We start from the raw sequence: 12299 nt of genomic DNA, 5'->3' as shown, positions 1-12299 counted from the left end.
CCCTGCTTATTCTGGGCTTCCTTGTATGAGTCTGGATACAAAGCAGCTGTCAATCATTGATTAGGAGTGGACCTTTGGCTGTTAAGTCCAAAAAGAACAGGAATTGAAATGACTAGAAAGCAAGTTATACTAAATATTTTCCCACAAACTTATATGTTAATCTTTTCGGCTTGGCCTCTTCTATGACATTCAGCTGTCAGATCAGGCTGCATGTTTAATATGGAAGGTTCCCTTTAACAGAACAACTGGCCTGATGATATATAGCAGTAAGCGATGGAATAACAGATGCAGAGCAGAAAAGTAAAAATAGTATTTGAAGTTACGTTCAGATTTGCACAATGAAAAAAAGATGAGTTGTTAATGGTCTCCGGTACAGCGGGATGTTCATTCACATTCTCCTAATGATATTCTCACAATTTATAAACTGTGACGTCACCTCCAATTAACTCCAGGACTCCTCCCTGATACTATTTCAGTCCAAACACAGGGATTAGAATTCCAGAAGACGGAGAGCAGAATCCCTGGGAGGAACATAAAGTCTAGATCAGCTCTCCAGCTCTCTCCAGGATTGAGCCGCAGGTGATACACAAGTCTTGTTTTTTCTTTGCTTTTTGTAGTTTTGAGATTTAAACTTTTTTTTTTTTCATGCCATTTGGACTATACTGCATTTTATAAACTGTTTATTTAATAGCACATTTACAAAAGTTGAATAATTGTTTGGCCACGTCTTATAATATTGCAGTATTGATGTGCCGGAACTGGCTAGAAGTAGCATCTCTTCTGAAGGTGAAGGTCAACTTGGGGTATAGTCTCTGTACAAATGTTTGATGTTGGTCATTGGTACTGATTGTGCAAAATTTTGGTGCCTATTTTTTTGGGTTGTCTGGTGAAGGAAGGAAAGTGTGAATGTGTACACCTAGAGTATGAAATTATATATGTTGAAACATTATAAATCTGTACTGTAGTTCTGCATAGTTCAGCACTTTCTATAAGCCACCTTGCACCATTGTGCATTGATAGTTTTGGCACCAATTCTTCAACCAATTCCAACAGATCTGTCTGAAAAGAGGACTCTTTTAGAGGAGCATATAATCAGTCCGTATACTAGACAGGTAGCATATTGGCAGCACATTGACTCCAACTCTGTGTTTCAGCCTCCATTGTCTTACAGTATATTGAGAAATATGGCTTCATGATAGAAAATACACCTGTCGACAATATGCAAATGAAAATTTTCATATATTTGCTTTGTTCTGTTTATAACAGTTATTGGACTTATTAGACTATTTTTTATTCACTTGGTATTAGGGGTAGTAATGTGTAACTGTTTGGTGCAAACCCAGCATGTTGGGGCCTTGTGAGGATTGTGATGCCACTTAACCGAAAAGCTAGCGGTAGAAGAGATGGGCACTGTAGGGCTGTATTAGTTCTGTTTTAAGCAAGTTAAAGGAGCAACCAAGACAATGCTGTCCTGTGTAACGCTTATTGCTGACCATGCCCTTTAAATCCCTGTGTCTTGCATCATTTTGTCAGTATAAAGTTATACTATGGGGCAGTGCAGATCTGCGTTTTTTCCGCATGCTGTGGGTACATCCAATAATCGGATCACATTCACCCATACAAGTCTATGAGCGCGTGTAAAACATCAGACCGCACTTGGATGTCATCCGAGTGCAGCCTGATCTACGCGCAGAGAGACAATGGAGAAGATGGAGAACTTAAGTTCTCCTTCTTCTCCGCACTTGTGCTGCGATTCTCTCATGCGTGAGAATCGGATCACACTCAGTGTCCAGTGTCATTAGCATAATTGGCCCGATTCTCTAACGTGAGAGAATATACGGCAGTGTGAAAAAGGTGAAATGTGCAGAAAATTTTGTTGCATTTCTAATTCAAAGTTCATAGCAGTTTTACCAATATACATTTCACTGCTGATTTCCTGCTGCAAAAAAAAACACTGTCCATAATTCCTAAAGATGTATTCCCCTATTAGACATTCACGGCATATCAATAGAATATGGATACAATTCTCTCCATTGCAGGTTATGGAATCTGTCAAACCCTCAATTGTTATCTTAACTTTTATAAACTACAATGGAAATGGCTACTACATGGGCATGTGTGGCCTCCTGATCTCCTCTTCTCTGTAGTGAGGAGCAGGTGACCCAACATTTTGTTATTGGAACGAGTTGCAGATGTGTAGCTGCAATTTGCCATACATATATGGTATATACTATAATAGGCCATATATCCTTTAGGTGATAATACTCTTCAAATCTCTAATGCAGTCCTGGGGGCCAGAAAATGTTGTGCATTCCTGGTTTAATCAGAATTTATCATATGGGTTCCGGTTGTCACCCAGTGTCCACATAGATGGGGGTTGTCACCCAATGTCCACCACATAGGTTGCAGATGTCACCCAATGTCCACATAGGTTGCAGTTGTCACCTAGTATCCATATATGTTGGGGTTGTCACCCAATGTCCACATAGATTGCCAGTTGTCACCCAATGTACCCATAGGTTGCAGTTGTCACCCAGCGTCCACATAGGTTGCAGTTGCCACCCAGCATCCATATATGTTGGGGTTGTCAAATATGTAAATGCACCTTCCCATCTGCTTGTTTTCCTTGATTCTCCACAACCTCTGTGATTGACAGCTCAGGCTTCATAGAGCCAGAGAAGGGCAGAGATAGGTGGAAAACCAGCAGGTGGGAAGGTGCACTTACATATTTGGCTGCACCATGAGACATCAAGCACCTGTATTTGGTTGGAACAGTCATTCTGTGCTGACAGAGCCCCTTTTACAGCCTAATATATGCGCATGGGAGTAACAACCAAAGGTCGCGACCTGGCCCATGCATTTGGGGGCCCACTGACGCCAGCAAAATCTTCAACTAGATGTGTGCCCTCGGACGCACATTCAGCTAAAGTGTATTGCGGCGCAGAGACCCATTGAGTCCATGCGTAGCAATGCATGCTGCCGGCCAATCAGAGGCCAGCCGCTGATGTCGGCATGCACGTGATTGGGAGCGCATGGCTATGACGTCATGCGCTCCCGTAGCTTGTATATGAAGTTAGCTGCCGGCTTCAGAAGAGGATGCTGCATGGTGGGGGAGCAGAGGGGAGATCAGTATAATGGATTATGTTTTTCTATGCATTAAAGAACAGCGGCAGAACGGGGGACATATACCAGGATGGGGAACATACATACTGGGATGGGGGATATGTATAGCAGGATGGGGAATATATATAACAGGATGGGGCCGAGTATAAGGGACATATATACCAGGATGAGCCCATGATGGGGGATATATGTAATACCAGGAGCAGGATATATATATACCAGGATGGGGATATATACCAGGATGGGGCCCAGGATAAGGGACATATATACTAGGATGGAGGAAATATATATAGCAGAATGGGGCCAGGATGAAAGACATATACACCAGGGTGGAGGGCATATATATATACCTCAAGATGGTGGCCCCGGTCAAAATCTTGCACCAGGGCCCATCGGACTCTAATTACTCCACTGTATATGCATATGAGGCAGTTGAGGTTGGGTCAGGAGATCCAAAAACATTCTGGACATTATGGTCTGTACTCGCACCGTGAATGTCAGGCATGTGAAACCAGCCTCACAGTTGGATTATTATAACCAGAACATTCTCATGGGAACTGGACACGTTAACTAAAGCCAAGAAGCACATTGCATATTTGGAATCTTGATGTTTCCTTAAAATAATCTTGTAGTTTTATGAGATTCAAACCAGAATGCAGACAATGAATTTTAGAATCAGGATTATAGTGTCACGGGGATACTGCGACAGAGAGGGGCTAGAAGACCACAGTATCTGGTTTTACAAACTCCTGCACTGGTTAAAAGTACTTCACCATCTTATTAAACAGTGCTGGTTCTTCCTTCCTAGCAGTGTAAGGGTTAATCTGTTCAGTAGAAGCTCTTGGAGCTTTCCTACCTGGATTGTCTCAGCTGTTCAGTGTTGGCCACTTTCCTCTGCTATATATGCTCACCACTGACACTTAGGGATTGCCAGTGTTAGTTCTTGCTGCCTGGTTCTGGAGTTGTAGTTCATGCTTGGAGTAGACGTTTGGAGATTTATTCAGTAGATTGTTGCTTGGAGTTTTGTCTGTGCGCACATCCTCATACTCTGCTGTTTGTTTTCTCCTTCCTTTAACTCCTCTGAGTCTCACTCTGTCTTTTGGTGAGTGTATTTTGTATGGTTGGTATTTTCCTTTATCTCTGTCCCTCTTCCTTTGTTTGCTTTGTTTCCTATACACTTCAGCTTCCCGCTACCCTGGGTGGGGGAGGGGACAGATCAGGGTTTATATAAGAGCATAGCAAGGCATGAGAACCTGGCATCTCCACCTTCAGGAGTAATCCGGGAAACAGGGATAGACTAGGGCGCCCCTAGTTCTAGGGACCTGGTTAGCACCCATAGTCCCAACACATTCGTGACATATAGCTTTCCATGACAATAATTTCTATCAGTGGTCATACGTGGCTTACAATTATTATTTATTATTATGCTTTGCTTATATAGTGCCATCATATTCCACAGCACTTTACAGACATTATGATCACTGTCCACATAGGCAATTTATATTGTGAGCCCCCATCAGTATGTCTTTGGAGCTGGGCGGACCTACCGCGGATGCATCCCTTGCCGGGCGGCTAATGATGAGGGCAGTCTGGCCTGCTTCTCGGATCCCCAAGTTGCGGGGGGCCCATGGAGGGATCCCTGCAGCTCTGCTGCTGACAGGAGGAAAATGGCAGCAGAGCTGGAGGGATCCGTCCTCACCTCTGCTTCCTACCTGGCGCTTCCTCCCTGACACAGGCCCACGCTGCTGGATGACGTCATCATGCTATGCGGGACTGTGTCAGGGAGAAAGTTACCAGAGACGAGAAGGATGCTGCAGGAAAGCGGGCTGAGAGGTAAGTTGTGTGTGTTTGTTTGGTTGTTTTTTTTATACTGAAACGCTGGGAGAGGAACAAGAGAATGAGGGGAGGTGGGGGAGAGCAATGATGGGGCTGGGGTAAGCAATGATGGGGCTGGGGTAAGCAATGATGGGGCTGGAGAGAGCAATGATGGGGCTGGGGAGAGCAATGATGGGGCTGGGGAGAGCAATGGTGGGCCTGGGGAAAGCAATGGTGGGGCTGGGGAGAGCAATGATGGGGCTAGGTAGAGCAATGATGGGGCTGGGAAGAGCAATGATGAGAATGAGGAGAGCAATGATGGGGATGATGGGTATGGGGAGAGCAATGGAGGGGATGGGGAGAGCAATGATGAGGATGGTGGGGATGCGGAGAGCAATGATGAGGATGGGGACAGCAATGATGAGGATGGTGGGGATGGGGAGAGCAATGACGGGGCTGGGGAGAGCAATGGTGGGAATGGGGAGAGCAATGATGAGGATGGTGGAGATGGGGAGAGCAATGACGGAGGTGCTGGAAGAGAGCAATTATGGGAGTGCTGTGAGAGAGCAATGACGGGGGTTTCACTTTGCTTGTACTGTAAAGCCTTGTGTATTTTCCGAGTGCACATAGCCTTACAGTTAATTGGGGAGAGTCACAGAGACTGAATAATTTATATTATTGGCTGGTGGAGATTATAGTTAATGGGGGGCACAGTGCTGCTTATCACTTTATATTTTGATTACTAAGTGGCTAATAGTATATTAATGAAGGAGGGGTACATATCTGTATTCAGGAGCGCAGTGCGGGGGAGACACATGTATATATACAATATATGTGACCTTGTTATTCTCTAGGCTGGAGATCATCGTGTCGTGACAAGACGAGTCGTGGCTGGGAGATGTCGACAAGAAGGTCTGACCAGATGGAGAAGAAGCAGCTGAAACTGACTCTGATCAGATGAGACGTCAGCGGTAAGTGTCTGGATGTAAATATTATTCTATATCTGCACTGTGTGACTCGGAGTGATAATGTTATCTGTAAAATCCCTTAAACTGCATTCTCACATTTGTGTGAAATGTCCGTGAGCTGCCAGATTGCCAGATTTTTTTATCGGATGGTCAGCGGATTCGTAGATTTTTATAGATTCATTCACACATCCATGAAAATCACGAATCTGAGAATGAAATCTGTGAGGGTCAGAGAATGTTCTGTTCTGATCTGATTTTGAGGATTATAATAGGACATGCTCAATGCGTCTGTAAAAGCGGACAGCACACCGACACTGCACACAGGAATGTAGCTGTATTATGTATAGCACAGTCCCTTAGTATATAGTGTACTCACTTATTATGTATAGCGCCGTCCTTAGTTATATAGTTTCATCTTTTATTATGTATAACACCCTCCTTTATTACATACCATCCTCTCTAGCTATATATGGTGCCGTCTCTTATTATATAGCTTCCTCTGCTGTTATGTACCGTACTGTCCCTTACATAGTGTATTCTTGTCAGTCACAGCGCTCTCTCTTCATTAAATAGTCGTCTCTTGTTAGATATATAATGACTGCTGATGGAGCAGCCGGTGACCAGAAGACCAGTCCATCAGCTCCTCCATCAGAAAAGAAGCTTTCCCATGCTCCATCAGCCGTTATTGCGTTATATATCTAACAAGGGAGGACGGTATGTAATAAAGACAGGGGGCTATAAATAATCCAATATGTAAGGGATGGTGCTGTACATAACAAGAGAGGGCACTGTGTAATAAGGGGCTAGCGCCGGTCATCTCCCGGCTGCATCGCCGCTGACCTCCGTGCGGCAGATGAGCCGCTAACGGCCGTCATCTTGTTCTGAAATCCCGCGTCGCTGATTGGCCGCGGCCGGACCAATCAGCGACGTGGGATTTCCTGGACGGACAGACAGACGGGATAAGCCGAATATATAGTAGATGTAAGTGCTCCCTCAGTCATTCCTTTGGCACCGCAGGCCTGCCATGTTTCGACTCATACAAGCTCCTGCCAGAAGGAAGGTGTACTAGGATGTCTATTGATTTGAATTAACAGGTATAATACACTGCAATAAAGAAAGTGCAATTTATTATACAAGGAAACATATGAAAAGAAATACCATAGTTGGACAAAAAATAAATAAAAAAATATTTTTAAAAAACAGAAAGTAAAAAACAATGTATTTTGTAACGCTGCATTCATCCATCCATATTATAACATTTTCGAGGTATTTATCCCACCTAGGAAAAAGATGATGCTGGATATTTATCCCAACACCATAGAAAAAAAAAGAATGGCAGAACTGATGTTATTTAATTAAAAAAAAAATTCTAAAGGTTTTCAAAAAAGTTGCATACATGGTCAAAAATTTGCACGCAAGAACATAAAGGTGTCATAAAGGTACATGTTAGACCAAAATGGTAATAATAAGGGCACGTTGCGATATTAAGATGCACATGAGCAGAGACATTTTGGGCCTATTTGCAGCCGGATGTCCAGGGATTTCAGTGGTAAGAAGAGGCGAAGATGCACCAAGGACCATTTGAGGGACAGCAAGCTGTGGAGGAGCGGTGAGCGGTCAGGTGAGTATCATTCTTTTTTTTTTAACCTTTTGATGCCCTCTACAATTTAGAAAAAAGGAGGCCAGTGAATTACAAACAATCCGTGTTCAGCATAATAGAGAATTGTAGAATTCAATTCCACTCAAATAAATACCCCTATTTCTACCAGACTGCACTCGGACCAATTTTAGTCAATAGGGCTGTTCATAGCCATTTTAAACCTGTAGTGAATGCCCACGTAAAAGAAAATCGCAGAATGCATTAGTCTCTTCCATATTTAGAATGAGACTTGTCTATTTAAGTCATGGGTGTAAGAAAAAACAAACAGATCCCATAAGGATTTTTACAGATGCATAGCAATTTATTAGACTAGGGTCACAAGAGTTTATAGAATGATAGAATGATAGAGTTGGAAGGGACCTCCAGGGTCATCGTGTCCAACCCCCTGCTCAATGCAGGATTCACTAAACCATCTCAGAAAGATGTCTGTCCAGCCTCTGTTTGAAGACTTCCATTGAAGGAGAACTCACCACCTCTTGTGGCCGCCTGTTCCACTCATTGATCTCCAATACTGTCAAAAAGTTTTTTCTAATATCTAATCTGTATCTTCTCCCTTTCAGTTTCATTCCATTGCTTCTCGTGTTTCCATGTGCAAATGAGAATAAGGATGATCCCTCTACACTGTGACAGCCCTTCAGATATTTGTAGACAGCTATTAAGTCTCATCTTAGTCTTCTTTTTTGCAAGCTAAACATTCCCAAATCCTCTAACTGTTCCTCATAGGACATTTTTTGCAGACCGGTCACCATCTTGCTATTCTTTAATTCGAGAGAATGGACTATACAAATAAACACATGATCAGAGTTTGATCAGAATGTCATCATAGTGTGATCCTATTCTCTCAGATGAGGAGAAGATGGAGGAAAAAAAAAATGTCTCCATCTTCTTCATTCTGGATGCCATCCGAGTACAGTCCGATATTTCCCACGCACTCATTGACTTGCATGGCCAAATGTGATTCGAATAACAGATCAAACTTGGGCATGATGCGATTTATTTTTTTACCGGACCGGCTCTGTCTGAGGAAAATAATCAGACAAGTGCACGGCCCCATAGACTAACATTGGTCCGAGTACGAGCCAATGTTTTGTCGGATTGCACTTGGACCAAAAATACAGTCTGCACGAGCCCTTAACATGAGAAACTGTATTTAGTTTTCTAAATGTTATTAACTGCTGACATAAAAATGGGTGTAAAAAAACCAGACATACGGATGGTATATTGATGACAATCAGATGGGTTTTTTTATACACTTGTGTGAACTCAGCCTAGAGCGCAGGTAAAGTGATGTCTGTTCAAGGGGCAACAAATAACATTTTCTGTAGCTTAAAATCACCCAAACAGTTAAAGCTAATCTACTTTGTATCTAGAGAAAATATATCAAATACGTATAATAAAGTGGAATTATGTTTTAAGACTGTACTAAAGAATAATGCTTTAATTAGGAAACTCCTTCTAGATATTATTGCACAACTAATAGACGTAGAGCCCTGTTTATTGTGGCTGCAATGATTCTTGGCAAATTCTGTAAGTGGTTCATTAATTACAGAAAATCATTTCTCATGGCCAATTATGGGCACAGCGGCTCCATACTAATCTGGGCCTGGACGCTCATTCTGGACTATATATGGTAACAGATATTGTGATATTAGATGACTTTCCATGTTCTTACAGGAGTACAGAGAAATCCTATACGTCGCCCCTGTAATAGGCTACAGCCCTAACGTACGGAGAAACATGGCCGACCTGTGTGTAAACAGTACAGACCGCCTATGTAAGCTGGACATAACTGATGAGGTGTAAATTACAGAAATCTGACAAGACTATTACAGATACACTGAGGTCTGTGTATATATCGAGCTTTGTGATCCACTTTCTATAAAGATGTCAGGATTACATGCGGATTATACGCTCAATTGTCAGAACTGCCTTACAGTAAAACAAGACATGAATAAGCCCACCGCATCCATCCCGGCCAGCGGTGTGCTACACAGGGGTCCGCTTTTTTTTTTGTGATCCACTCTTTATGTAGAGGAGGGGACCATAGCAGGATTTTCAACCCTAATAATAAAAAAAAATACGAAGTAGAAGAATATGACAATGAGTGGAAGAAATCACAAAACGCATCACTTTTACCCAATGAATATTTAATGCCTGTGTTCAGTGCTAAAATAACATTTGGAATATGTAATAAAGAACGACATGCCTGACGATCAGGGGACCCTCTATAGCATACATATCAAACTCTGGCCCGTGGGCCAAATCTGGCCCACAGGGTGGTTAGATTTGGCCCGTGACACCAAAACCGCCACCCCTATGTGGGGCCATTATTCTGTATGGAGGACTATGTGGGGCCATTATTCTGTATGGAGGACTATGTGGAGCCCATTATACTGTATGGAGGACTATGTGGGGCCCATTATACTGTATGGAGGACTATGTGGGGCCCATTATACTGTATGGAGGACTATGTGGGGCCCATTATTCTGTGTGGAGTACTATGTGGGGCTATTATACTGTATGGAGGACTATGTGGGGCCCATTATACTGTATGGAGGACTATGTGGGGCCATTATTCTGTATGGAGGACTGTGGGGCCCATTATTCTGTATGGAGGACTATGTGGGGCCCATTATTCTGTATGGAGGACTATGTGGGGCCCATTATACTGTATGGAGGACTATGTGGGGCCCATTATACTGTATGGAGGACTATGTGGGGCTATTATACTGTATAGAGGACTATGTGGAGCCCATTATTCTGTATGGAGGACTATGTGGGGCCCATTATTCTGTATGGAGGACAATGTGGAGCCCATTATTCTGTATGGAAGACTATGTGGGGCCCATTATTCTGTATGGAGGACTATGTGGGGCCCATTATTCTGTATGGAGGACTATGTGGGGCCCATTATTCTGTATGGAGGACTATGTGGGGCCCATTATTCTGTATGGAGGACTATGTGGGGCCCATTATACTGTATGGAGGACTATGTGGGGCCATTATTCTGTATGGAGGACTATGTGGGGCCATTATTCTGTATGGAGGACTATGTGGGTCCCATTATACTGCATGGAGGACTATGTGGGTCCCATTATACTGCATGGATGACTATGTGGGTCCCATTATACTGCATGGATGACTATGTGGGGCCCATTATTCTGTATGGAGGACTATGTGGGGCCCATTATTCTGTATGGAGGACTATGTGGGGCCCATTATTCTGTATGGAGGACTAAATGGGGCCCATTATTCTGTATGGAGGACTAAATGGGGCCCATTATTCTGTATGGAGGACTATGTGGAGCCCATTATTCTGTATGGAGGACTATGTGGGGCCCATTATTCTGTATGGAGGACTATGTGGGGCTATTATACAGTATAGAGGACAAAGTGGAGCCCATTATTCTGTATGGAGGACTATGTGAGGCCCATTATTCTGTATGGAGGACCCCTGCTGTTTGTATCTGCCAGCAGGCGACCCCAACCATAATGCGGCCACTAGTGATGAGCGAGCGTGCTTGTTTAACCCTTTAAATGAGCAGGCTCGGGTAGTCGCCGAGTAGTTTTGGCGTGCTCGGCATTTCAGTTTCAGCGGCGGCTGCATGTGTCGCGGCTGTTACACAGCTTTGACACATGTAGGAATTGCCTGAGTCGAGTATGTTGAAGCTGGTGACCAGCCAGAATGTGAGCTGTAGCTGGAAGAGAGATAAGGTCGAGTCTCTCTCTGAATGGAGACTGCACACGTCAGCTAGGAAAGCTGAGCAGTCTGTGTGTTGGAGCTACAGAGTAACATGTGAAAGCCACAGCCTGTTCAGTTTGAACTGTCCATGGAGTTGAACACTTCTGTTTGGCGCTGAAAGCTGCTGGAGCTCAGGCTGAAGTTGATACTGAGACTGGTAGAACTGTATCTCTTCTTTGTGTAAAGTTTGCTCCTGGAGAAAGGACTGTAATCTGTTCAGGTGAGCCCGCACTGACATATGTGCCTGCTAAATGAACTGCTTATTTTGTTGTTATACCTTTCTGCCTAGAAGAGGCTGTTTAAGTTTTGAATCCCTCTGAGTTTTATGAAAGCAATAAAACTGCATGCTATATACACTGTGTTCCAAATTATTATGCAAAAAGTGTTTAGGAGTGATAAGGTAAAAAAAAATTTTGTTTGTCAGTTAAACTCATTGATGGTGATGTGTGTCAGGGCTCCTTATATCACTGTAAGCAATTGCAGACACCTGTGCTAATTACTTTGGCAGGTGTGTCCAATGAAAGGCAAGACTACTTAAGAAGGCTGTCCCACATTATTAAGCAGCCTACACTTTCTGGCAAAATGGGAAAGAAAAAGGATGTGTCCGCTGCTGAGATGCAACAAATTGTGGAGTGTTTCGGTCAAGGCATGACTACAATCAACATTGCCAAGACACTTCATCCTGATCATCGCACAATCAAGAAGTATGTAGCTGATTCACAGAACACACGTGTACGTGCTGATAATGGAAAATTGAGGACTCTTTCCTACAGGCAATTACGTCAGGTTAAAAGAGCAGCGGCAAAAAAGCCTTGTCATAGCAGCAGACAAGTTTTTTAAGCTGCTGGTGCCTCCAACGTCCCCCGAATAACAAGATGCAGGGTCCTTCAGAGGTTTGCAGCTGTGCGTAAGCCATCCTGTCAACCTCCTCTATCCACTGCACACAAGCAGAAACGGCTCCAGTGGGCCAAACAATACATGAAGACTGACT

The 12299-nt window shown here is 43.5% G+C and overlaps 1 protein-coding gene across 2 annotated transcripts in view; it reads left to right on the top strand.

The window, feature by feature from the left end:
* Window positions 1-425: 425 nt before the first annotated feature.
* LOC141249698 (sarcolipin) overlaps window positions 426-12299 on the top strand; it is a 28598-nt gene continuing 16724 nt past the window's right edge. Inside the window, exons 1-2 of one of the 2 annotated variants that reach the window (XM_073669770.1) lie at window positions 488-579; window positions 5793-5909. The gene's annotated coding sequence lies outside the window, so the exon portion shown is untranslated. Of the gene's footprint in view, window positions 580-5792; window positions 5910-12299 lie in introns of both variants that reach the window. The other variant, XM_073669768.1, reaches the window with a different exon arrangement.

Source organism: Phyllobates terribilis, unplaced genomic scaffold (assembly GCF_046119375.1).
Source record: "Phyllobates terribilis strain yellow unplaced genomic scaffold, ASM4611937v1 Scaffold_2__4_contigs__length_985480577, whole genome shotgun sequence".
Classification (NCBI taxonomy): Eukaryota; Metazoa; Chordata; class Amphibia; order Anura; family Dendrobatidae; genus Phyllobates; species Phyllobates terribilis.
This window is presented reverse-complemented; position numbering and strand designations above follow the sequence as displayed.